This window comes from Lygodium microphyllum, chromosome 21, assembly GCF_053477565.2.
Source record: "Lygodium microphyllum isolate KBCC chromosome 21, Lygodium_microphyllum_v1.1.10, whole genome shotgun sequence".
In the NCBI taxonomy this organism is placed as follows: domain Eukaryota; kingdom Viridiplantae; phylum Streptophyta; class Polypodiopsida; order Schizaeales; family Lygodiaceae; genus Lygodium; species Lygodium microphyllum.
The window spans coordinates 109,577,761-109,605,726 of NC_141155.1; the positions used below are offsets into that span (position 1 = coordinate 109,577,761).

General features: G+C 43.4%; 2 pseudogenes; both read right to left on the reverse strand.

Annotated features, from left to right (window-relative positions):
* Nucleotides 1–5,780: 5,780 nt before the first annotated feature.
* On the reverse strand, nucleotides 5,781–14,206 carry LOC148018416 (eukaryotic translation initiation factor 3 subunit G-like; annotated as a pseudogene).
* Nucleotides 6,623–7,610, reverse strand: LOC148018417 (tubulin beta-1 chain pseudogene; annotated as a pseudogene).
* Nucleotides 14,207–27,966: the final 13,760 nt, after the last annotated feature.

Here is a 27,966-nt window from a genome sequence, read left to right on the forward strand (position 1 = left end):
TAGCAACCCTATGCCCAACCATACTATCCAAGAGTTAGGCAACCTTGCTTGGCTTCTCGAAGAGTAATTCCTTTGGCTCTACCCACACCTAGGGATTCATAGCTAGTCGCTCCAAGGATTGACATCAACCCAACATGAAATCTTAAACCACGAGGACACATAGTGACCCATCCACCAAGTGATGCTCTAGTAGTGCACTTTGTGGAGGAACCACTAGAGGAAGACACATAGGTGAACCATTACGTCTCTTATAAAGAGGAGGGTAACACCATATTGATGGACTTTAGGCCTATGCTAGTCATGGCTTTAGGTAGAGGGAGAGGTAGAGGCATAGGAGGAGGTCAAAGAACCATGAGCCCATAGCATGTTGGATGTGTGGCCATCTAGGACATATCTCGTTCCACTGCCTTGAAAAGGAGCAAGAAAATAGAGAAGATTGACTTGAGGTGTCTCAAATACAAAGTCACACATCTATTTGCTTATTTTCCTAGATGGAAATCCTCCACTAGCTTGGCAATTGTGCCATCTATGCCACTCAGACTCTTTTGTGTTGAGTCACTTGATAACAATGCCATATCCATCCCCATAAATGTCATGACATGAGTCCAAATGAAGTAGGCCAAAATTTTGTTACCAAGACCTACCAATCTAGATGTAGCCTCTATAAGGAAGAAGAGATAGTGAAGGAGAAGAAAGAGGAATGATGCAAAAATAATGCTCAAGATAGAGAGTACAACCACATTAACAAAGGGAAAGTAGGTTATTAATGTAGAAGCAGAAACATCTGCTCCTAAGACAAGGGAGAAGGGAAGTGCTAAGGTTGGAGAGTACCTTGACCCCAACTAGCATAACTAAAGGCTACGAATAAGGTCAGAGAGTGGATAAAAGAAGTATAAGCTCACTTGCAAGATGTTAAACCTATTGTTGACACAACGAGATCAATGAACTCTCAACCATGAGCCAACTAGTCTCTTCCACCGTCCTTGAGAGTAGGAAAGGCAACATCACCACATGCCCAATTGCATTAGCAAAACATGGAAGCCATGAATAGATGATCTACCCAAGAGCATTGGCAAGAAGCCTATGAAGCTAAGGAGGGAAAGACGATTGGAAATTTGCTAACCATGCTAATATGAACTCTTGTAATATTGCCTTGCTGAGGAAAAACCCCACACTATGGCAAGTGTTGAAGCAATGTATAGAATAAACCAATAGACATGAACCACAAGACTTTCCTCACCATGACATTGTAATGCACATACCAAGTCTAAAGTTGAATCCAATGTCAAAGTCCTCACAAGTGAATGCCTTTTGAAAAGGTACTAAGATGAACATAGTTTTATCTATTGTTGCCTTGGGAGATTCAACGCGAAAAGGGATATTAGACATAGGAGCAGGAGTTAGTATACTTAGCCATGCAATCATGCAAGCTTGGGAAAACCCACTAGTAGGAACTACATGGTTCAATGTCACTCTAGTGAATGGGATGAAGGTTAGACCCTTTGTATGCCTATGTTGAGGGTTGATAATATGGCTGTGCTTTTTGGCTATTTTTTGTTGGAATTTTTGGGTGATTTTTTGTATGACTTGAATGATGATTGATTGGTTTGGAAGTTTTTGGAGAGTTTTGGATAAGTTTGAATAGGTTTGAGAAGCTCATAATGTTTTTTAGTGGAGATATGATGTGCTAAAAGGTTTTATTCAGTGCCTAATAGGTTCTAATTAGTTATGTTTTGTCATGATTTCTTTCTATATGAGAGGTTGAAATGATGATTGATGGATTTTAAGAGTTTTTAAAAGCTGATTGAATGATTCTTGATGGTTTTAGTTGAGTTGAATGCTTTCTCAAGACCTGTTGTAGTAACTGTAGACCTTATGTTGAGCTTTTGTAGATCCTTTGTATGCCTTTGTAAGTGTTCTATGGGATGAATGTGTAGCTTATGAAAGTTTTCTAGTATTTGAAAGAGATAAATACAAGTTTAAAATAGCTCAAAGAAGTGAAAGAAATAGTTGTTGAAGACTCAAGTAAAGACTGAAGTGATAATGACACTGCTGAGGCCTCAAAGGACATTGCAGTGGCTCTGGTGACTCTTCATATCAGACATACCACTTGGGAGGGGTATTCATGAACAAATAAGGGTTATAGATAGTTATCCTTCAATATTTCAATGTACTATTGAGAGAGATACAATATGAGAGAGAGCCAATTTTCTATAAGAAACATTGTATCTACATGAGAGAGACTATGGAGATGATGAAATATGAATACTATGTGATGATTTCCATTCAAACTTGATCTTTCTTTTGTGTCATTGTGATTCTTTGATTGTTTCTATAAATAATATGAAGAATGTGTTAAAGTCCTATTATGATAAATCCTTCGGAGAATTGTTATATAATACTGTTTGAAGATTTGAGAAGATTGGTATTATTTTTCTTCTTGTGGTTGATTAAACTATGAAGAACATGCTTTTTGATGATACAAGATAGATCTTCTTAGGGTAATATTCCCCATTTTCTTAGTGTCTCTCCTAGGGCTCCATGTTTTCTTGGTGCATAACAGTTGGGGAAAACTACCATCAATAAGCACCAACACAGAGATTGAAAATGGAAGAAGTGGCATTATTGAAGAGGAAAAAAATCAATGAAAGATTGGAGAATTCCTACAATTGTTGAAGAATTGGAGATCTTCATTGCCAAAGCCACTTTCTACAAGAAGTGCATCCCCCAACGATGGAAGCATGTCACTATCTTGATGCATGATCTATGTGATAGAATGATCCCACTGTCTTTTAAAGCTACAGAAAGTTGTATCACAATAGCCAATTGTTTCCCACAAAACTAAAAACAGAAGCAAAAAAAGAGAGAATGACCATCCATGTGAGATTTTTCCTTCATTCAAGAATCATCATCAAGTGGTAGATTGTGTAGAGTCTTGAAGAGTCATGGTTAGTTGAAGTTCACAAGAACAAGAAGGAAAAGAGTTGGATTTTGTTCGTTGATACTTAACAACAAGATACGTGGGATGCTTGGTGCACTGACAACCTTCTGTTTGTCCAATTGGCAACTCATTAGAAGTTAGTAGATAGAGTGTTCACAATGTATGGCCGTATAAATATCTAAAGGGAATTGATCCCACTATATGTCAACATCACATCAACCTAGAGCCTAATGCCAAGCTAGTATGGCAATGAAAGAGGCAAATGAATCCAAATTATTCAATCATAGTAAAAGCAAAGTTGTTGAAGCTATTGGAAACAGAGCCCATCGTAGACTATGTGACGAAGTGGTGTGAAGTCAAAGCTTTGAAACGGGATGATAGTAATAGTGTGGATCTATTTCTATATGAGAATATCATCACTTGCTTTGGAAATCCTTTAGATCTGGCTAGTGATGATAGAGGTACTCACTTTCTCAACAAGATTATGGAGGAACTAACAGAGCTATATAAATCATCGCAAGTCCACACCTTACTACCCCAAATCCAATAGCCAAGTCGAAGTTACCAATCACATCCTTTGCTCAATCTTGATGAGCACGATTGCTGCACATCATTGCAATTGGGACAATCAACTTATAGAGCCCCTCTAGGCATACAAAACCTCCTATAATGTTGCTATAGGAAAGACATATTTTCAATTGGGATACAACATGGAAGCTATCTTCCCTGTTGAGTTAGAACTATCCTCTTTGTGAGTGACTATCATTGAATGCTCGGGTGATGTTTATTCACTACTACAGCATCATCTTCCATACTTGGAATGTCTGGATGAGACTCATAGAATAGCCTTATAGTGTATGGAAGCCACATAGGCTCGTGGAAGGCTTATCATGATAGTTTTATCAAGCATAAGGAATTCAAAGAAGGTGACCTAGTCTTGGCCTATGATTCACAATTTGGTAAGTTTCCAAGAAAGCTACAACAACATTGGATAGAATCCTATAAGGTTCTTGCTGACAATCGATGCTTTTGAGGATCCCTTTCTGATTAATGGCTATCACCTCAAGAAGTATTTCCCTCCCTAGGGATCTTGAGAATCACAATCGGTCGACCCTTTCCCTTTTGGGCGTTGCACTATAGTCCTTCTCATGTTGCTATTGATCGTCATCATTCTCATCCGGATGAGGTGGCCTCATTCTTCTTGCCCCTCATAGCCACCTTCCACCCCTACTTGGCTACCTTCTAGTCTAATCCCGTAGCGGTGGCATGGATGGTTTTGATACATAATGTTCTAGCCTTGTGAACAAAAAGAGAAAAAAAATGTGTGTGTGTGTGTGTGGATCATGGAAAAAGGACTATTGTCTCTACCATGCTAACCTATTCTTCAAGAAAAGGTGAACACCCTTAGGAGTAGGAAAAAAAGAAGAAAGAGAAGAAAAAAAATCAAAACTATTATGGGAGAAAAGAAAGAAAATCCATGTCATAATAGGCCTCATTCCAATAAAAGGTGGCAATCCTTGGATGGGAAGCTCGCTATGGAAAAGATGGCAATACCTCGGAGTACAGATTACACTTTCCAAGATGCAGTTCTAAAGCCACCTCCCTTGGTGTGCTATATTCTGCAGCTCCATCAATGTACCTGACTCCTATAGCAAGTGGCATCTCTCACCTACAATCAAAGTTTCAAATCTATTGGTTATCTCCCTAAGTACACCTCTTGATTGATCAACTCTATTACCATGCCGACCTATTCTTCAAGAAAAGGTGAACACCCTAAGGAGTAGGAAAAAAAGAAGAAAAGAGAAGAAAAAAAATCAAAACTATTATGGGAGAAAAGAAAGAAATTCCATGTCATAATAGGCCTCATTCCAATAAAAGGTGGCAAACATCCTTGGATGGGAAGCTCGCTATGGAAAAGATAGCAATACCTCGCTATACAAATTACACTTTCTAGGATGTAGTTCTAAAGCCACCTCCCTTGGCGTGCTATATCCTGTAGCTCCATCAATGTACTTGACTCCTATAGCAAGTGACATCTCTCACCTGCAATCAAAGTTCCAAATCTATTGGTTATCTCCCTAGGTACACCTCTTGATCGATTGACTCTACTGGATGTTATCAACCAGACAAAGCTGATCTTCATCGCTACAATCCTCGAATGGCATGAGATTTTATCCTAACTGGATGGGGATGTGAGTATGGGCTATCCTCTCTCTTTATCAAATGAGTGTGAGAAAGAGGGTGGGGTGAGTGACCAATCCTTGCTCTTTAATTCCAAATGAAAGGTGAGATGTGTAATTGGAGTGTTGCACGCACGGGATGGGCCTCTCAATGCACAACACACTGTCTATTCCTATGCATGGCACTATAAGGCTCTCTGGCCTTCCTTTTCACACTATATGCCGACACAGGGTGGGATGCACTACTACACCATCAATTCTACACAAGGCATATAACCTATATATAAGTGGCTGTAAAAGAGTGGGGATAGATGGGTAGGACATGGATTAGCATGGGAATACCCAGTTATACTGACAAGGTATATAAGGTGTTGAGAGACCCAATTAGGGGATCAGTTTATCAATAATCAAGTCTTTTTTCTCCTTCTCCTAGCTTTCATGGCTTCCCTCCTCTTTCTCTCTCTTTTTTTGTCTTTCTCTCTCTTCTTCTTTCATCTTCTTCCTCTTTCTCTCTTCTCTCTACAGTCTCTCCCTTCTCTCCTTCTCTCCTTCTCTCTCCTAGGTCTCCTTCATTACAGTTGGTATCAGAGCTTAGTGTTTAGATCCTTCCTTTCTCTCTCCTTTCCCTCAAATCTAGTCTCATTTTCCAACAATAAACTCTACTTTTCAGGTACATAGGCAGAGGTGGCAGCTTTCTTGGAAGACATAGAGGAGCTGTAAGAAGCAGTGATGGAGCACCAATAGCAGGAGGAAAGGGCATACCAGGACCTCCAATAAGAGCCCATCTCTGTAAAGAAGCTGGTGATAACCCAAACTCTACCTCTGCGCATGCTATCACCATCCTTCCCAGTGCCGACTCTCATGTTGGGAAGGACGTATGAGCTCTTTCCTATTGTGGTAGATCCAGCACCAAGAGCAGCCAATCCAGGCCCATCATCTTCTGGAGGCTTCTCACCAAGTGTGAAACCCTTGGTCCCAATGAGATCCTTGAGGGGACATTTGGAGGTCCAGTGATCTCCTTTCTTGCCACAGGTGCTGCAAACAATGAGTGAGGCATTCCCTAAGCAGGAAAGCTCGGAGCTATGCTCTTCTGTCTTGGCATTGGTGGCAGCACTGCTTGCACCTTTAGCCCTCTCCAAGAAGATCTCTTCAGGGAAATAGTAGTGAGGTTATCGGAGGCATTCTGGCCCACAGCATCATCGAATTTCTTTAGGTTGCACCGCCTGGCAACAGAAGGGCTGAGCTTATTGAGCTGAATGCGAAGAAAGTAGAAGAGGAGGATTGAAATGGCGGTGGTTGGGGCTGTTGTAGTTGTAGCTGTTGGCGTAGGTACTAATTTTCAGAGCTCAATTGAGCAACTTGCTTTTGCAGCTGCCTTGGAATTCCAATTCTGCAATCGGCTCATCTCTTTTCTTTGTTTCTCCCTGTATCTTCTGTTTTGAAACTACACTTTGAGCTGCTTCAGACCAATGTTTCCAAGGATGGGGCATTCATGGATGAGTTACTGCCGACATGTGATCTGTCTCCCCGCCTTCCCTTTCGTCTCCATCTTGCCTTCCTTCCCCCTCCTTCCCCATATCTGACATCTAGTAAAACCAAAAAATATCCTCACCTCATAATCCACTTCAATATCTGCACTAGCATCTTGATACTGCTGGTATTCAGAAACCAAGCCATTCATATTGCTTTCAACTTCTGTGAACTCCATCTTATCCGTGCCCTCCCCTATGTATCAGTGTGTGTAAGAAATCCTTCCTACGAAACATGGATGTAAACTACTATGAAACTCACCTGAACATCTCTTGAATGGATGTGAAATTGCCAACAAAAGTTGAGGCCATTTTGAGACCTGTAGGAGGAATGTCACACACATTGGACTTCACATTATTTGAAATCCGCTCCACAAAATAAGATGAATTCTCCTTTTGCACATTAATCAACTGCTCATCAACTTCTTTGGTGCTCATGCGACCCCTGAAACAAGCTGAGGCTGTAAGGTACCGCCCATGGCGTGGATCTATTGCACACATCATATTTTTGGCATCCCACATTTGTTGAGTAAGCTCTGGTACAGTCAGGGCCCGATACTGCTGTGAACCTCTAGATGTCAAAGATTCAAAACCCACCATAAAGAAATGAAGCCTAGGAAAAGGGATCAGATTCACAACCACCTTGCGCAGGTTAGAGTTAAGCTGCCTAGGGAACCTAAGATAGCATGTGACACCACTCATGGTGGCTGAGATCAGATGATTAAGATTACCAAATGTAGGAGTTGTCAGCTTGAGAGTCCGGAAACAGATGTCATACAAGGCTTCATTATCCAAGACCATGCACTTGTCTACATTTTCAACCAGTTGATGAACAAAAAGTGTTGCATTGTAAGGCTCTACAACAGTGTCAGAAAATTTTGGGGAGGGGAAAATAGAAAATGTAAGCATCATTCTCTCTGGGTACTCCTCTCTAATTTTGGAGATTAACAATGTTTCCATGCCAGAACCTATGCCCCCTCCAAGGGGGCACACTTGAAACCTTGCAAGGAACCTGTGCCCCCTCTAAGGGAATGGCACACTTGAAACCCTTGCAAAGAAGACTCCCCATTGTCCGACAATTCCTCTGCTGAGACGACCAGTAAAGCCAAATGTTCCAGGTGATTGGATTGGAAGATGGATTCAAGAGGTGTAGCCTTCCTGGAAGTTGATTGAGTACCTGATCTCTAAGAGTTAATAGATCAGAATGTCAAGGGAAAATCTTCTGGTGTCTACGAATCCAAGGATGCATCAAATTCTATGTGACAGTCATCTTTTTGTGACACACAAAGGAGATTACTCATCTACCTCATGAACAAGTCAATGAACACCATGCAAATGTACCAGAGAATCTAGCTTTCTTGTCTCAAGAAGTTCAAGTCCCCAAATCCATATAGTTGGCCCAGCATCACTAGCAATTGGTCTATCAAGACTGCAACTCTGCTTCAAGTTCATCTATCGCTTTGTTTATAAGCATTATAATGCTTGGTATATGTGACTTTATTACAAACTTGGGGTGCTTTGAAAGTATTTGGCCCAAATATTCAGATCTTATGGGTAATCTTCTCCACCACTTATGGGTAATCTTATGGGTGTCACATTGTTCATCGAGATCTGACATCAATACTAGGAGCAGCCACAAGCTTCAACAAGGGAGGATATATGACATTGAAGGCCCCCCATACAACCACAGGTTGCAAGAGATGGGCAACCACAAAGCTCTTGAAGAAGGCAACCAATAACTCTTCTCCAGGCTTGAACAAGGTATGTTAATCAATTCTTCCTCTCTCTTTTACATCCAATTGTTGAGCTCAGCCACTTGATGAGAGAGATGTAAGAAATTCTTGGGTTGAGAGTGCCAATTGGATTCCCATCATCAGTCCACACCCTTGGAATGCATGCATGGCTGAATGATCTTTAAATTTCTTTCCCATTGATCAAGATTTTACTCTAATCCTTAACCGTAATCTGTTTTGATTCTGATTGATAAGGGAAAAAATTTTGTAAAAAGGGTAAGTCATGCAATCAGCGAGTCACTAAATTGCAGAGGTAACCCCTTTCCCCATCCCATTTCCTTATTGATCATGCATATCATGAAAGGCCCAATCCTGAATTTGTAAATGCATGTCATGCTGGTTGCTTAATAATAAATGTCTGTCATGTATATTGTAGGTGAGAAAAAGCCCGATGCCAAGCGAGGTGGCAAGACAAAAGAGGGGTGACCCCCCCTTGCCATCAAAGATCCTAAAGGGGTGCACAACCCGGCTCGAGGGGAACTTTGCCCACCTCCCGGTTATCCAGAGCCCAACAATTCTTGCAAGTGAAAATACACTTGAAGGAATAGCGCGAGCCCTAATCATTTGAGTCTATATCCCTCTACATGCATTGGAATGTCATGTACCACTCGAAAATGTATGGTGGATGCATGCAGGAAGGGCAGGGTATGTAGTCATGGAAATGGTCTCAGCAATAGAACTACAGATGCAAATGATGTATGGCTCTATGTGGCATTCAAAACCATCATTGAGGCCCTGAATGCCTTGGAATAAGCACCTCACCATTGGAATAAGGTATGCCCCTTGAGGGAGTCCTTGCAGGGTATTACAGACGGCCAATCCCACACAATCAGCTAGAAAAAGTCGATTACAGCAAAGCCTTCTTGTGTGATTGAGCATGGGCTCTATAGCTCCATTCGAAGAGGGCATCCCCCCCTTAGATTTGAACCAGAAATCTCCCCATTCTGCCCTACGGTTTGGGAGATAAGCTCAATTTTGTGCTGAGAGGTATTGTGGGACAGGCAGCAGTCCTACACAATCAGCCCACAAAAGTTTATTACAACAAAGTCTTCTTGTGTGATTGAGTGTGGATCCATAGCTCTATTCAAAGAGGGCATCCCCCCCTTTGATCTGAACCAAAAATCTCCCCATTCAGCCCTACGGTTTGGGAGATAAGCTCAATTTTGTGCTTAGAGGTACTGTGGGATAGGCAGCATTCCTACACAGTCAGGCCACAAAAAGTGATTACAACAACGCCCTGATCATTTAGTGTCAGACATATTTTTACATTACCTCATAGAGGGGATCGAGAGCTCTAATTTGAATCCAAAAGTTTGGTGATGGGAGCTTCCTAGCTCAATATATTATCATTTCTGTAACAAGGATGTGGTGGACTGCACTTGGGATGGCAGGCCATAAGGGTAAAGAAAAGTCCTAGGAGGACTTCTAGCGTGAAATAAGGGACTCCCGTGCCTCAATGAACAATCTTAGCTCAGCCAAGAGGATCGTGAAGACATGTTTGAAGAGGGTGCCCTCGAGATGGACCGCTTCGCTATGCTCAACCATACTCTATGCCAACATGAGACCCGTCATGCTGAACGACATCGAGAGATGGAACAACGCCATAGGGAAATGGAGACCCACCAAGATCACTGTCATTCCGAGATGATGGCCAAGATGGACTTACTCATTGAGCGCATGGGCGCCCTCATCCCCGCCATTGCACCCCCGTCGAATCGACCCAAGGAGCATGTCCCTCCCCGTGAGGCTAACCGCCCTTCCCCCTTGGAGACCGGGCATAGCCCACAAGATTTTGGTGGTACCCATGGCATTCCCATAGCACTTATGAGACAAGTGAGCCCTCCACTCAACATGATGAATCCCTCCTTCCCTCCCCCATTATGAATCCTTTAAGCCCATCCATGGGACCACAACTCCCCCGTAACGGAAGCTATATGTACACTCATGGGAATGGACAGCAAGGGCCTAATGCAAATCTTGGGCAGCATGGAATGCAAGGGGTACATGGGCAACATGCATATGGCAATGGGCAGCATGCACATGGCAATGGGCAGCATGCACATAGCAATGGACAGCATGCACATGGCAATTTTGGGCAGCAAGGCCTACATGTAATGCATGGGGAGCATGGCACCCATGGACATTTTGGTCAGCAAGGCATGTATGGGAATTCTCACGGACATTATGAGTACCATGACCATTGGCATGGGTTCGATGTGCAAAGGCAAGTGCATGCACCTACTTATGGTCAACATGCATATGATGAGTGTGAATATTTTGAGTAGCATACATTTGATGACTATATATGTTCTTATGAACTACATTATGGTCACATACATGGACAACCATCTAGACAACATTATGTACATGGATAACATCATGCAAATGTATATGAGTATGTACATGGGGAGTAACATCATTATCAATAATGGAGTGCTTGATATCATCAGCCACTTGATCATTACTATAAGCAACATGCGCATCCTTATGAGCCACATGATACTTCTCAAGAATGATGCCATGATGAGAGCATCTCACTGTTGCACACTCATGAGCAGATGCCCCATCAGCCCAAGGCCCTTAACGTTGAATGCCCAGTAATAGCCACGCATGTGAAACTCATGGACATGAAATGCCTAGGGTTTGATGCATTGAATGTTGTATTGATTGCAGCCTCATCTGCTCCAGTCCGATTTGACCTAGTGGTTCCCAATGAGTTTATGGACAAGTCAATGCATGCTATCGTATGGGTTGGTAAGGATCTTGTGCCACCATCAGTGATTGACGATGACACCATGAATCACTTCTATGATACAGTGGATGCATTGGATCACAATTACCCTTTTGACCCCGGTGGTAGTATGGTGACCCATGCTTGTATGGATGACCCTTGTGCTCTTGATGCTTATTATGCAAGTTATCCATTTGATCCCGGGGAACGGAATGGTCTTGGAAAAGCCCTATCTTGATTAGCATTTCACAAGTGCAGTTCTTTTCGTACTTCAAGGACACAAATTTGATTGAGCAGTAGCTAAATTTGCCCCAGTCTGAAATGCAGACAACTTACAGACAATATACTATTTTAGAATAGTTCTTTACCCTGCATTAATGGCAGTCAAGTGTCACCTATATGGCTTGAAAGTGCACTTCATGAGCTTCGTTTTGACATGTCACACGCCTCAATCGGAGCATACTGTCCATTGTTTGTCAGCCCTTAATTGTCAAGAATTGGACATGTCATATACATCATATACACAATTCTATGTCCCAATTCCACATGAGATTGTACTTCACCATACCTATATTCTCCTTTGTAATGCTGAGCAGAGTAGTACTCTGCAAACCCCCCCCCCCCTTTCATTGTGAGACATAGGTCCTCTTTTTGTTTTTGAGGGCAAAAACCTTCGGGGTCGGGATGGAATGTAAAAGAGTGGGGATAGATGGATAGGACATGGATTAGCATGGGAATACCCAACTATACTGATAGGGTATGTAAGGTGTTGAGAGACTCAATTAGGGCATCGGTTTATCAATAATCAAGTCTCTTTTCTCTTTCTTCCTAGCTTTCATGGCTTCCCTCCTGTTTCTCTCTCTTTTTCTGTCTTTCTCTCTCTTTTTCTAGTATTTCTCTCTCTTCTTCTTTCATCTTCTTCCTCTTTCTCTCTTCTCTCTATAGTCTTTCCCTTCTCTCCTTCTCTCTCCTAGGTCTCCTTCATTACAGTGGAAATGAGGATTGCATGGGTGTGAGGAACTCAGTTGCCTTCCTATATCTATCAACAGAGTGTGAGATAGAGGGGGATTTGAGCGTGATTGATTTCCCTTTCATCACCTAAGAGATGAGGATTGAGAGACGTTACGACAATCGATATCATGTACATTTTCATTTCCCTATGCACACACAGGACGGCGGGCCTTCGCCATCACTACATATATATCACTCTGTTTGGCAGCACACTGCACTACAAGGCTCCCTAACCTTCCTTCTTGCACCTATGCTAAATGGGTTGGGATGCTATTGAGTGTTAAAATGACTTGTTTTTTGGCTGATTTTTGTTGTTTTTGAGAGCTGAATAGTTGATTTTATGAGATGATTGATTGGTTTGGAAGTGTTTTGGATAGGTTGGAATAGTTTTATTAAGATCATGATGTTTATTAGTAGAGATGTGAAGTTCTGATGATGTTCTGATAGGTTCTGATTGGTTCTGTATATCTTCTGTATAGCTTCTATTTTGTTCTGATTTTCTTCTGTATGAAGCATGGATTGATGATTGATGAAGATTGAGATCTTGTGAAAGCTTATTGAATAGTTTTTGAGAGTTTAGAATGGTTTGAGTATGAGTTATGAGGTTTTGATGACCTTCTGTAACCTTCTGTAGATCTTCTGTAGAGCTTATGTCTCTGTTTTGGTACTGTACTGTGACTGTTCTATAGACCTTCTGTAGGTGTTCTGTAGAATGTATGTGTAGCTTGGGAAAGTTTTCTAGCCGTGGAAAGAGGTGAATACAAGTGTAAAAGAGCTAAAAGAAGTGAAAGAAGTAGCTGCTAACGACTCAAGTAAAGACTGGAGTGAAGTGACAGTGGTGAGCTACGAAAGGACACTGTAGTGGCTCTGGTGACTCTTCATACCAGACATACCTCTTGGGAGGGGTATCCATGACCTAAGAAGGATTATTTTGGGTGATTATGAGAGATTTTAGTGAGGATATGATGTACTATTGATGGAGAGAGAGAGAGAGAGAGTCAGAGATAGCCAATTCTACTAAAACAATGTGATTATATATGAGAGATTGAGAGAGAAGACTATGAAGACATTGAAAATGAATACTATGTGATGTATTTCCATTAAAAGATGGTGTGTTCCTTTGCTTTCTTTGTTATATTGATGGATTTTGTGAAGATATTGAAGAATATGGTTGATTCTATCAAATCCGTGGGAGATCTACATGATGCTGCATGAAGATTTGTTGTGCCTGGTGTTCTTTTCTTCATTGTGATCATATAAAACCTAATAAAAAAGCTTGTTGATGTTACAAGATAGATTTTCTTGCAAGAGAATTCCCTTTTCCTTGGTGTTCCTCTTGGGGCTCCATGTTTTTGGTGCGCAGCCGGGGAAACTTGCCATCAACAAGCACCAGAAGAGGCTGAAAATGAAGGAAATGGCATTGCCAAGAAGAGAAAAATTCAATGGATGTTTGTAAAGTTCATTCTTCCACTGAAGAGTTGGAATTTCTCATAATTAAAGCCACTTTCCACAAGAAGTTCATCCCACAATAGCGGAAACACATCACCATCATGATGCATGTTCTATGTGGTGGACAGTTTCCTCTTCTTGTTGAAGCAGCAGAAACTTGCATCTTGGTGGCAAACTGTTTGGGGACAAACTGAAGAGCAGAAATAGAGAGAATGACCATACATGGAAGATTTGGCATTCATTGAGAAGTTTCCAGACATTATCAAGTGGGAGATTGTGAAGAAGCTTCAGGAGTCTTGGTCTGTGGAGGTTCACAAAGATAAGAAGGAAAAGAGTTGGAATTTGTTTGTGGATGCCCAACAGCAGGATACATGGGATGCTTGGTGTTCTGATAATCTTTTGTTTGTCCAATTAGTAACCCACTGGAAGTTGGTAGACAGAGTGTTTTTCACAATATACACTGTTGAAACCATCAGAAGCTGGCATTACTATGATGATGGCACCACCACAATGCTTAGACGTATGAATTTTGACACCTTCAAAACCGAATACCTTCCTCTATGCAATGGCATGAAAGAAGAATTCAGAGACGTTGAAAAGGAAGAAGTAGAAGAAATGTTGGCAAGAGAGTCCTCCAGAGACTGAAACCTTCTATTAACCCTCTGTGGAGCACTAACAACAGAGTGGAGCCAACCCTCTAATGAATGACGCAATAAAGAGGCAAATGTTAGAACTAGTCCAGAGGTACGTGAGAAGAGAGAAAGCAAAAATCAAAGTTGAGAACGAGCTCGTAGCAGAAGCCGCCTTTGACGCCCTTGCAAAACTCTTTACAGAAGTCCCAATGGCACATCAAGCCCTTCCTCCTCCTACTGGAGGTCCACTTCCAAGACAGATCCGTCCTGGAAATATTGATGACAGGCCAGCGAATGTAGTTCCATTGCCAGCTTTTAAGGGAGAGTACAATGAAGACCCTGATCTTCATGTAGCAGAGTTTATGGTAGCATGTGTGGCTAACAATGCGAGAACCCCTGAGCATTGGTTAGCAATATTTACCGCCACTTTCAAGGGCGCGGAGTTTCAGTGGTATGAGAGACAAGCAGCATGAACTTTTGGCACATGGGACGACCTGAAGTTGGCATTCCTCACTAAATTCAGGCGTGAAGGTTTTGAAGAGCGGATGCGAGAGGAATTTATGAACCTAAGTCAGTCCTCTGGAGAAAGAGTAGAAGCTTATGTCTCACGAATGGAATCCATCCTGAAGAGATGGACTAACCATAATCTAGATGATGGCATTCAGAAGGGAGTGTTTCTCAGAGGATTACAACCAGAAGTTCGTAAGTTTGTGGAGCTACAAAAACTAGCCACACTACAAGCTGCAACATAAGGTGCAAGACTGTACGATGAAGTGGAAGCTAGATTGGCGATGAATCCAGGAAGAGGAGTCCTACCTCTGATGCCAAGAATGATGTACCCACCAAATGCAGTCCCAGGGACTGTCCCCTACCCCTACCAACAGATGTCCCCAGTATCACAGTACAGTGCACCAAATCCACAGTGGCCACAATCAATACCTCAAATGATGGTTCAACCACAACAACAATGGTCCCAACCAATTTCCCCAATGCCAAATCAGCAGCAACCTTGGAACCCTACCAAGTGGAGCCAACAGCCAACAGTTCAAACAGGAGCTCTGAATCAGAATCAGAACAGAGATCCCTCTACATCAGTCCGACCTGTTTATGCAGTGATTACAGAGACTCCTGAAAACCCTACTGCCAGTATCTCAAGAGGAGAAAGCTTGAAGGATTATTTATCCAACTCAGTTGCAAATATAAAAAAGGAGTTGATGGATGTGATTACAGAGCAGCTACAGACGCTGAAAGTGAATACCACCAGCATATCCAATATGGCAGGAGCAGGAAGAGATGTGATGCAATCAAATACTTGGTGTGGAAAGTGCCATCAAGCAAGCCATTTAGCCACTGAATGTACACGAAAACCAACCATTCCTGGAGCTTTCTATTCCTACTGTTTGCAAAAGAACCATACAGAGGATATTTGCTCTCTGAAGGAGATGCATGATAGGAGAAGGAAGGAAGAAGACGCTGTTGAGATATCGAGCTCCACTCGTGATACGCCAGGGTGACCGTTGTGTATTTATGTCACCGACTTGTCAGTTGCAGACGCGGTTGGTACACCGCCCATGAATAATAGCTACATGATAGCTATCCTTATCTACTCTAGTTTGTGGCTCAGTTAGTATGCCACCTTAGTTAGTTGAGTTTGGTTTGAGACCCATATATAGGGTTCTTCTATTTCTTTGTACTTGTGTTCTTTTGGCTTACACAAACTAAGAAGAGAAAAACTGTTTTCAGCCTCCACCCTTGTGTGTACTCCCCCATTGTGCTAGCAAGAAAGCTACAAGTGAGACTCCTTCCTTCTCTCCCAAAATCTTGACATGATATCAGAGCCTTGTTCGTGGTAAGGAGCTCAAGAAAGCAAGCCAAGCTCGTGGTGTTCTGGTAAGAGGAGCAGTGTTGCTTTCATTTTCTGTTTTGGGAGCAGATCTCTGCAGGTAGCATAGCCGAAAATTGCAAGAGTGCATTGTCTCAGGTTGAGACGTCCTTCACGGTGAAGCAAGAGGGCAGTATATGCGACGGGTAAGGGCTTTAGCCCTTGGCGACCTTGTTTTTTTTTATTTGAGGCCATTTTGGGGCCTGTTTTGGAGGCGAAAGTTTTCTTCACGCACTCAGGAAAAGGCCCAGTTTTATACTGTGCGACCACTGTTCTACAGGTCGGTGAAAAGTTACTGTAGAAATTGCATCGTATGCTTGTGCGCAGAGACATTGGGAGTTACAGAATCATCCCTGTTGCCTGTTGATGCAAAATCATCACTAGGAAGTGACTGTGTGGTCAAATACCACTTTTGCTAGTTTTGTAGATTTGCCCTTGTGAGGGTGAAGCTGTGTTTTTTGCAGTGACAGAATTTTTTGCAGTGTTCTGTAATGGCGTCTGATTCTCTTTCACAGATTGTCACTGAAAAGCTTGACAAGAACAACTTCCAAGCATGGAAGTTTAGAATGACGAATTTCCTCATGGGAAAAGGATATTGGGAATTTGTTGCAGGAAATGAAGAAGAACCAGATCTTCCTGATGTTCCCAATCAACAGCAAATGCAGGCATTTAAAGCATGGCATGAGAGAGCCAGGAAAGTTATGTATTGGCTGTCTATCAGCATTTCAGACTCTATGATTGTGCATATTCAGGATGCAAGTACGCCAAAGGAGGCATGGGATACTTTGTCAAAAATGTATAGCACAAATACGCAAGCCAGGAAAATGCAGCTCAAGCAAGAGTTGCATAATGTGCAAAGAGAAAATATGAGCATCAATGACTACCACATGAAGGTGAAGAAGATTGCAGATGCACTTGCTTCCATTGGGTCGCCAGTGGAAGATGATGATTTAGTTTCTGTGACCTTGAATGGTCTAGGAAAGGATTATGCACAGTTTCGGACATCCATTTCAGTTCGTGAAAGATTTCCTGATTTTGAGGAGCTGATTGCTCTTCTAATTTCTGAGGAGCAAAGAAATGGTGGTGCATCTTCTTCAGGAGGAACTTCAAAAGAAGCTGTCTTCTACTCAAATGCTGGAAGAGGTAGAGGCAGAGGTAGAGGAGGCCGATATGGAGGCCGTGGTAGAAATCAGAATATGCAGCAAACTCAAGAAAACCAGTCCTATGGAGGAGGACGTGGTAACTCTAGAGGCAGGGGGAGCCAAAGAGGTCGTGGTGGATGGCAAAGAGGCTAAAATGCAAACAGTAATGTTGCATGCTACTACTGTGGTAAAATGGGTCATATGGCTAAAGACTGCTATAAAAAGCAGAATGACATCATGAATGGAAAACTGCAATAAGGGAATTATGCATCTTCTAGTAGACAGGGTGATGACAGAAATGAGCACTTGTTTATGGTGCAGCACATGAACAATTCTGTGACAAGTGCAGAAGAAAGCAATGATGTATGATATGTTGACTCAGGTGCATCAAACCACATGACAGGTCATGCAGAATGGATGGAAGATGCAAGAAAAATGGAAAAACCAGGATTTGTGGAGACTGGTGATGATACTGCACATCCTATTGTGTAGATTGAAAAAATTCCTTTGTCTATGCAGGATGGGAAAAAGAAATACCTGTCCGATGTATTTCATGTCCCGAATATCACCAAGAATCTGGTTTCTGTTGGTCAAATGGTTGAGCAGGGCTTGCAGGTCAAATTTAATCCTCATGGATGCTTTGTTGAGGATATGAAAAATAAAGGTCGCTTGATAGCAAAAGGAAAGAAGAAGGGAAGAATGTTTACATTGGATGCAGACATGTCTGAACTGAGTGTAGCAATGTTTGCACATGGGACCAGTGTAGTTGCAGATATTGATATCTGGCATAAACGCATTGGTCATGTTAATGTACATCGACTTAAATCAATGCAGGCCCAAAATATTATTGCAGGTTTGCCTAAATTCAAGGTTGCAGAAATGCATAAGGTATGTGAAGCCTGTCAGTTTGGAAAACAGGCAAGGAAACCATTTCCTAGACATGTTCAAGAGAGTGAGAAGCCATTGGAATTAATCCACTCTGATGTGTGGACTACTAAAGCTGCATCTCTTGGAGGCTGTCATTATTTTGTCACTTTTATTGATGACTATAGCTGAAAAGTTTGGGTGTATTTTATGAAAAAAAAAAGTAAAGTTTTTGGGCATTTCAAAACCCTTAAAGCTATGGTTGAAAAAGAAACAGGCCTGCAAATAAAATGCCTAAGGTCAGATGGAGGGGGAGAGTACCTCTCAATTGAGTTTGCAAGGTTCCTGCAGGAGCATGACATAAAGCAGCAATATTCATGCAGTCATACCCCACAACAAAATGGAATTGCAGAAAGGAAAAATAGGCATATTGGAGAGGTATCTCGTGCCATGCTCAATGAAAAAGACTTGCCAGATTTTTATTGGGCTGAAGTAGTTGCTACAGCAGTCTACATAATGAACAGGACTCCCACTGCAGCAATGCATGGAATGACTCCAGAGGAGAGGTATACTGGTAGGAAACTAGATATTTCTCATTTGAAAATTTTTGGTTGCATTGCCTATGTACATGTGCCAGATGAATTGAGATCCAAGTTGGATCCAAAAGCTGAGAAGTGCATCTTTATTGGTTACTCTCTGCAGCAAAAAGGGTATAGATGCTATAACCCTTCTACTCGTAAGTTTACAGTGAGCAGAGATGTTGTTTTTGATGAAATGAGTAGCTGGTATAAACTAGTAAATGTGATTGATGATGTAGATGCACAAAATGGTAATGCTGCACAGAATTCACAGCAACAGTCACAAAATATTAGTGGACCTGGAGTGTCCTCTAGTAGTGGTTCACATTCTTCGCCATGGACAGGCAGATTGAGATCAGGAGAATCTTTTCAAAGCAATGCAGATAGTGGTATGCAGGTATCACGAAAAGGAAAAGAGAAGGTTGATCAGCACATGTTTGATGTGAATGTAGGTCACTCTTATGTGGATAGTGAATCCAGTGGCTCAGAACAAAGCATTGATGATGAGTTGGGTATTCCTTCTATTGTTACACCTGGAGTAAGGAAGACCAGGGATGTTTTGAGAGCACCTGGGAGTGAACCTACTTTGCGCAGGTCTACGAGAGCTAGGTATCCTATGGATAGGTTGAAATATGATGGATTTACAGCCATTCACTATGCATATATGGTCTAAGTGATACAGGAACCAGAACCCACTTCTTTTGAGCAAGCCATGGGAAAAGAAAAATGGGAGAAAGCCATGGATAAAGAAATGGATGCCTTGGAAGCAAATGCTACATGGGAATTGGTACCTTTGCCTAAAGGTAAAAATGCAATTGGCTGTAAGTGGGTTTATAAGGTGAAGCACAATGCAGATGGTTCTGTGAACAGATACAAGGCAAGATTAGTAGTCAAGGGGTATGCACAAACATATGGCATTGACTATGAAGAAACATTCAGTCCAGTTGCAAGGATGGCAACCGTAAGAGCAGTCATTGCTATGGCTACATCAAAGGGATGGTCTTTACATCAGATGGATGTAAAGAATGCCTTCTTGCATGGTGATTTGCAAGAAGAGGTCTATATGGACCAGCCACCAGTTTATGTGCATGCTGTTCATCCTGAGTTTGTTTGCAGGTTGAAGAAAGCCTTGTATGGCTTGAAGCAAGCACCTAGAGCATGGTCTGACAAGATAGGACAGTATCTTGTCACTATTGGCTTTCAAATTTCCAAGGCAGATTTCTCACTTTATGTGAGAAAAACAGAGAAAGGTATTATGCTACTTGTCATTTATGTTGATGATTTGATTATGAAAGGTGACAGTGATGAAGATATCCTTCATGTGAAAATGCTATTAAAGCAGAAGTTTGAGATGAAGGATTTGGGAGAGCTGCGTTATTTCTTGGGCATTGAGGTGATTAGATCACCAAGTGGGATATAGCTCTTGCAGAGGCAGTATGGATTGGACATGCTGTCCAAATATGGGATGACAGGCTGTAAGCCTATTTCAATTCCTTTGGAGCAGAATGTGAAGCTGAGCACAGATGCAGGTGAGCTTCTAGAAGACCCTACTATGTACAGACGCATAGTAGGAAGTTTGATTTATATGACTATTACCAGGCCAGATTTGAGCTATGCTGTTGGATTGGTAAGTCAGTTTATGTAGGCTCCAAGGAAACCACATTTGGATGCGGCTAGACACATACTCAGGTATGTGAAGTCCACATTGCAGTATGGACTATTTTATGAGACTGGGGTTCAAATACAGTTGCATGGATACACCGATGCTGATTAGGCTGGTAGTATTTCTGATAGACGATCTACCAGTGGATATGTGTTCTCTTTTGGGAGTGCTGCAGTCACTTGGAGCAGCAAGAAACAGCCTACAGTTGCCTTGTCGAGCACAGAGGCTGAGTACAGGGGTGCAACAATGGCTGCATGTGAGGTAGCTTGGTTGCATAAGCTACTTTATGATATGCATCAGTCTACAGATGGGCCAGTTGTCATTTATTGTGACAACATGAGTAGTATACACTTGGCAAATAACCCAGTCTATCATGCTAGAACAAAGCACATTGAGGTGCATTATCACTATGTGCGAGAGAGGGTTTTACTAGGTCTTATTGATCTAGTTTATGTTAGCACAGAGGATCAGGTAGCTGACATATTCACGAAGGCATTAGGCGCAGAGAAGCTGCACAAGTTCAGAGACCTGCTTGGTGTGCAGGAATTGGGATTGAGCTCGAGGGGGAGTGTTGAGATATCGAGCTCCACTCGTGATACGCCAGGGTGACCGTTGTGTATTTATGTCACCGACTTGTCAGTTGCAGACGCGGTTGGTACACCGCCCATGAATAATAGCTACATGATAGCTATCCTTATCTACTCTAGTTTGTGGCTCAGTTAGTATGCCACCTTAGTTAGTTGAGTTTGGTTTGAGACCCATATATAGGGTTCTTCTATTTCTTTGTACTTGTGTTCTTTTGGCTTACACAAACTAAGAAGAGAAAAACTATTTTCAGCCTCCACCCTTGTGTGTATTCCCCCATTGTGCAAGCAAGAAAGCTACAAGTGAGACTCCTTTCTTCTCTCCCAAAATCTTGACAGACGCAAGATTCAACTTGCTGGAATCTAAAATGATAACACAGGATATTGGACCCAAGCCTAGAGAGTTTGGTCCTAATTTCGGTCAAAGGATGTTTCCCTCACAAAGTTACAGAGGAAGACAGTCTGGCGGTGGTCAGAGATCGGAAGTGGAGTGTTACAGATGCGGAGAAAAGGGACACATTTCACCAAATTGTCCAAATCCCAGAAGGTCAATGGATTACAAGCCCTTATGCAGTCGATGCAAAGGAGAAGGCCACACTGCAAAAGATTGTCCAAGCCTAGCCCCAGTGAAAAACAGTGCTACTGATAATCCGGCCAAGGCCCAAGAGCCTACCTCCAATTTAGTGGAATTCGAAGTTGCTGCCATCATGTGTGCAAAGAAGAAGGAACGACCTATCCAGAAAGAAAATAATCCTCCTGCTAGAACAGTAAAGTTCAATCTTCCACTAGAAGAACAGAATAGAACAGAGCCTAACAGTGCCGTATAGAGCACCACAGTGCCACAGAGAGTCACAGAGACAGTTCCAGAGACAGGACCAGAGGTCCAGGAGATAGAAGAGGAGGTGCCACAAGTGGCAGAAGAAGTCCCCATGATACCCCTATTGGAAGAAAGAAGGAAAATGAAAATGGGTGTTTCCCCATTCCCTAACCGGTTAGAGAAGCCAGTGGATCTTATTAAGGAATACGATCTAGTCAGAGATCTAGATACCTTTAAACCAAACCTCACATTTCGACAATTATTGATGTTGTCTCCCAGTTGCCGAAAAAAGTTCAAAAGTATACTGACAAGAAGACGTGGCTTAAGGATTGCTCCCTCAACTGCAACAAAGTCCAACAAAGCTCCAGAGCCTGTTAAAGAAGTGGATGTGGCTAACGCCTTCCTAGATCCGGGTATCCCAAAGACTGGTGTGTGGATAGAAGGATACTTTATTGCAAATGCACTGATTGATGGTGGTTCATCAATGAACATTATGACGGATGTGATAATGAAGGATCTAGGCCTACAAGGTGTGCAACCAACCCAATGGCTCATCAGACTGGCAGATCAGAGTAGAATCAAGCCTTTGGGCATTCTCCCATATGTGAAGACTACAGTGGCTGGAAGAGATTATTGGCTAACCTATCCGGTAGTGAAGCCAAACTCTTATGGTACATCCTATCCCCTATTACTGGGTAGACCATGGCTTTTTGAAGCCAGATTGGTTCAAAGGAACCTTGACCTTGGGTAGAGGACCCAACAAAGTGGTGCTGAAGCTATATGGTGCTCAAAAAGGACATGGATCCACCTCCTTGGAGTTATCTTTTGACTCCCCTAATGAGGCTACAGATGGAACATCAGCAGACGAAGATGTTGTCAAACAGATCCTTCCCAAGAAAACAGTGGCACGTTCCTTAACAGTGGATACTGTAAGCCAACTCCCAAAAGATGCAAAGCCATTATCAATGGGTGAATACTTCTTTCCTGAACTAGGAACGATTTCCGAAATCACTTCTGACAGTGAGATAGAAGCATGGATGTACTGCTCTCCCTGTTACATGGCCATAGCAGAGCCAGAGATAGAGCTAGAGCCAGAGACAAAGCCAGAGCCAAAGCCAAAGACAGAGCCAGAGATAGAGACAAAGACAGAGCCAGAGCCAGAGACAGAGACAGAAGAGGAGGGAGATGATATTGAAGAAGATAGTTATGAAAGCGAGATGGAAGATTCTATCCCACCTAAAGAGGATATATATGAAGAAGAAGTTTCAGAAGCATCAGAAGCAGACGAGCTCATGCTATGGGACAGAATGGCGATGGTACCATTTGGTCTGGTAAATGGATCTTCTCATATGAAAAATCTTTATAAGAAATGGATTAAGAAGACCAAGCCGTCTTTCAGCAATGGCTCTTGCCGTCCTCAACCACCTTTGGCAAGAAAAGATGATGATGATGCACCATGCCAACAAGCACTAGTCCCACGATTCCAACAGAAATCAGAGGGTCCCTTTTATGTGACGTTCCTGGACGTGTCATCAGAAGATGAGTCTTCAAGCCAAGAGGTAACTAATCGTGAAACCGAACCCGAAACGGCTCTAATCCCATTTCAATATCTCAAGGAGCAACCTCAGTCTCCACCAAAAGAATAAGTTGGTTCTAGTGGGACATCAAAAGAGGACACCACTCCCTTGAAGGAGTCGGATCTGTACCCAGAAGCAGTCCGTGGGACCTTCATCCGTGATGTAGAAGGTGAAAGGCATTTAACTTTTATGGATGCAGATGGCACTGAACGCCATTTGAAGGTGGGTAGCAGCCTACCAAAAGAGGAGTTGTCAACCTTGTACAACTTGTTGATAGAGAATTTGGACGTGTTTGCATGGTCCTACAAAGACCTAAAGGGGATTGATCCTACAATATGTTAGCATCATATTGACTTGGAGCCTAATGCCAAGCCAGTACGGCAACAACAAAGGCGAATGAATCCGAATTATTCCACATTGGTGAAAGCAGAGCTGCTGAAGCTTCTGGAAGCCAAGTTCATCTATCCAGTGGTAAATAGTGAATGGGTTTCACCCATCGTTGTTGTACCCAAGAGGAATGGCAAGCTTCGTATATGTGTGGATTTCCAGAAGTTGAATTCCAAGACGAAGAAGGATCACTTTCCTATCCCTTTCACAGACCAGCTGCTAGACACAGTGGTAGGACATGAGCTTTATTCCCTTCTGGATGGATTCAGTGGATACAACCAAGTGCAGATAGTAGAAGAAGACCAATCCAAAACAACCTTCACCACAGAATGGGGGACCTACGCTTACCGAGTGATGCCGTTTGGGCTCTGCAATGCCCCTGCTACTTTCCAGCGAGTCATGATGGCCACATTCCAAAATCATCTGCATGACTTTATTGAGGTATATTTGGATGACTTCTGTGTCTATAGTTTGATCCGTGAACACTAGGGACATTTGGAACAATGCTTTGATCGATGCCAGAGTATGGGATTTCCCTCAACCCCGACAAATGCATATTTGGGGTCTCTTCTGGAGTTCTGTTGGGCCACATTGTCTCTGTACAAGGGATATCAACAGACCCTGTAAAGATTGAAAAGATTGCAACTCTGACAACACCCACCAACCTCAAACAGTTGAGGGGATTCCTAGGCCATGTGGGTTACTACAGAAGGTTCATAGCTCATTTTGCAACAAAGGCAACTTCCTTGCACAAGATTTTGAGGAAAGATGTAGATTTTACTTGGACGGAAGAATGTGACACGGCCTTCAACACTCTGAAGCAGTGTCTAATTGAGGCACCCATTCCAGAACCTAATTGATATCCCTAGGATCCAGTTCCGAAGCTGCCTCCCTTGGTACGCTGTGTCCTGGGTCTCTCTGCAGAGTGTCTAACTGTCCTCTAATAGACGCCAAGTTCCTATCCAACACAACGTTTGATTTGATGGCTACCTCCCTAGATACGCCTCTTCAATAACTGACGACGCAATCTTCATCGACAACAATCAAGTGACATGAGCTTTCATCCTAACCGGATGGGAAAGTGCGTATGGGTTGCCCTCTGTAACTATCAACAGAGTGTGAGACAGAGGGTGGGGCGAGTGACCAGTCTTTTCTCTTCAAATCAAATGAGAGGTGAGAAGTGTGAATGAAGTGTTGCACGCATGGGATGGGCCTCTCAATGCACAAAGCACGATCTATTTTTGTACACTGCACCATAAGGCTCCCTGGCCTTTCTTCTCGCACCGTATGCCGACGCAGGGCGGGATGCACAATTGCACCATCAAATGCGCACAAGGCATACAACCTTTGTACAAGTGACCGTGAGGATTACATCAACGGGTTTCAGGAAAGGGTTGCCCTTCTGTATCTATCAGCAGAGCATGAGACAGAGAATGGGCTGAGTGTGGCTGGAGTTTCTTCAATCAATTACCAAGAAGTGAGATTGAGGGACGTTACAACACTTGGAGTCAGGTATGTTTCTGTTTCCCTATGCACCCACGGGATGGGTCTCTGCCATCAACACAGGACACGTCACCCTATTCTGTACACTGCACTGTAAGGCTCCCTTTCCTTCCTCCTTGCACTTATGCCAGATGGGTTGGACGCACTGATGCACCATCAACTGTGCACCCTGGCATACTCCCTCTGCATCATTCCCCTGTTGATTTCTAAACCAGGTACGAGATATGGGTTTCAATCATTCTTCCTCTATTGATATTAGTCATGGGGCGAGTGACTGTTCTTTCATTCCATTTGAGTGATTGTGAGTTGAGTGTAATATCCCTCGACATCGACTCGATGTGATTCCTTCAACCAGCTACCTCCCTAGGTGCTGCTGCGTCGTCCCTGCCACGAAGGACGTGTGCTGTGGAGATGCCTTAGTACCTCCTGCAGTCGACAACAATACCAGACGTGCCATCGACAATCCACCTTGATTCTCAACAACATGGGCCAAGTTTTTCTAACCCTACCACTTCTGTTTCTCCTTGATGTTCATTTTTTAAGTGTGGGGACGTTAGTGGATGGTATGTGGCATGGTCCTAGGTCCCTATTGCTCGGTTAACCCTATCCGTTAAGGTTTTAAGTGTGGGGACGCGTCCCTGCGCGTCTACATTGTATACCCTTCTGCATATGTCTCCACCTGCTCATGCATGTATTCCATGCCTTGCTTTTACCCTGATGGGATCCTTCCCCACCCACTTGTTCATTTTCCAACCACCCTTGGGGCTGTTCCCTTGCGGTTTTCCTTCATTCCCTGATTTTGTGGTCCTGCCATGTGAACGCATCCTACGTTCACCAAATTCCACATCCAAATTTATAGTCCTATTCCTCCCTTTGAACTGACCATTTTTCCTTTTCACCCACCCCTGTTCCGGTGCACAGTTTTCCAGTTATTAATTTTTGAAGCATTTTGCACACATTAGCCAGTTTCCCATGTGAACATGCTTTGCTTGCTTCGGAACCGTGATCTGACATCATAGCCATGACACTAACTTTCTCCCTAACATTTTTCCTTTTTACTCTGTGTCCTTCCGATGCACGGTTTGTCCAATATTATTTTTTGTGATTTTTAAAGACTTTTTCGTGCATCTTTTTGACATTTTTCCATGTGAACTTGCCCTGTTTGCATCGGAATTCTAGTTTGATTTGATAGCCGTGTCCTCCATGCCTTCCCCCACCTTTTTCCCTTTTCCTCCATCCTATTTCGACTTCTGGATTTTTAATTCTTCATTTTTAAATGTTTATTCAAGTGTATTTTTTATGTTTTTCGCATGTGGACCCCTCTTACTTCTGCCGGAACTGCGTTTTGACATGACAATCCTGTACCCCCCCTTCCTATGGACATTTTTTCTTTTTACTGCATGTCATTCCGGCAATCAGTTCGTCCAATATTAATTTTCGATCCCAATTTTAGGTCTTTTTTTTGGGTTTTTTCCACGTGAACGTGTCTTATCTCAGTCGAAACTATGTTTTGACATGATAGGATTGTCTGGCACATCTTTCTGCACATTTTTCCTTTTTCCTGAACCTCGTTCCGATACCCGGATCTTTCGATAATAATTTTTAATTGCATTTTTTGACCCATTTTTCGTGTTTTTTGCATGTGAACGCCCTGTCTTTCCCCCGGAACCTCCGTTGCACATTTTCCATGTCTTCCCCCTGCTGTCTTGCCTACTTTTTGTTTTTACGACATTTCGTTTTGATGACCGAATTGGGAGATATTCATTTTTCTTTATTTTTTCGTGTTTCGCACGACTTGTCCCGCGCGTGAACGCGCCCATTTTCGATTTCACGCATCTCCACAGGCCCCGGTCACATCCCCGTGCCCCATACCACCATCCCGGTACCATTTCGATCCCATCACGGTAAATTTTTTTACCCCGCCCCGCGCACGCGCGCGGGACGGGGTACGCCTTTCTTTTATGGCCCCCGCCCATTCCCCTATCGGCACCCCCCCATGGGCCACGCCCATTCCCTCCCATGGGTCCCCCCTATGGGCACCCTGCCCATCCCATTCCCACCCCTGGGCACCCCTATCCCCTACCCTTCCCCCCTATGGACCCCCCATGCCTATTCCCCAACCCACCCCGGGTGCCCTTTACCACCCCCCATCCCATGGGCTCCCCTACCCAACCCTCCCCAATTCCACCCTTCCCTATCACCCCCCCACTCTTCTCTCTCCCCGACCCCTTCCCCCCCAACGACCTCTCTCTATCTTCCCCCTCCTTGCGTTTCTGCTCCCTCCATCTCGTCTCCATCTCCACCTCAATCTTCTTCTTCTTCACCCTCCCCTCCTCCTCTTCTTCTTTCTCCTCTCCTTCCCCTCCTTCCCCTCCCTCTTCTCCTCGTGCCGCCACCTCCTTCGCCCCTGCTTGCCCTGTGTGCCCTGCCACCGACGGCCGCCAAGTGCCTCCTCTCCACCACGCCGCCCGCCACCGTCTTCGCCCCTGCACACCACCTTCTTCTGCGGCGCCCTGCCTCCCTGCCGCAGGCCTGCCGTCTGGAGCTCTGACGCGCCCTGCCCCGTGGGCCTCCCTACCTCCTCCCTGCCGCCCTCTGTAGCCGCTGACCACACTGCCCTATGGCCCTGCTATAGCCTGTCCGACCACGTCGCCTGTGGCCCCGCGCCGCCCTGCTGACACCGCCTCGTGCCATGCTACCGAC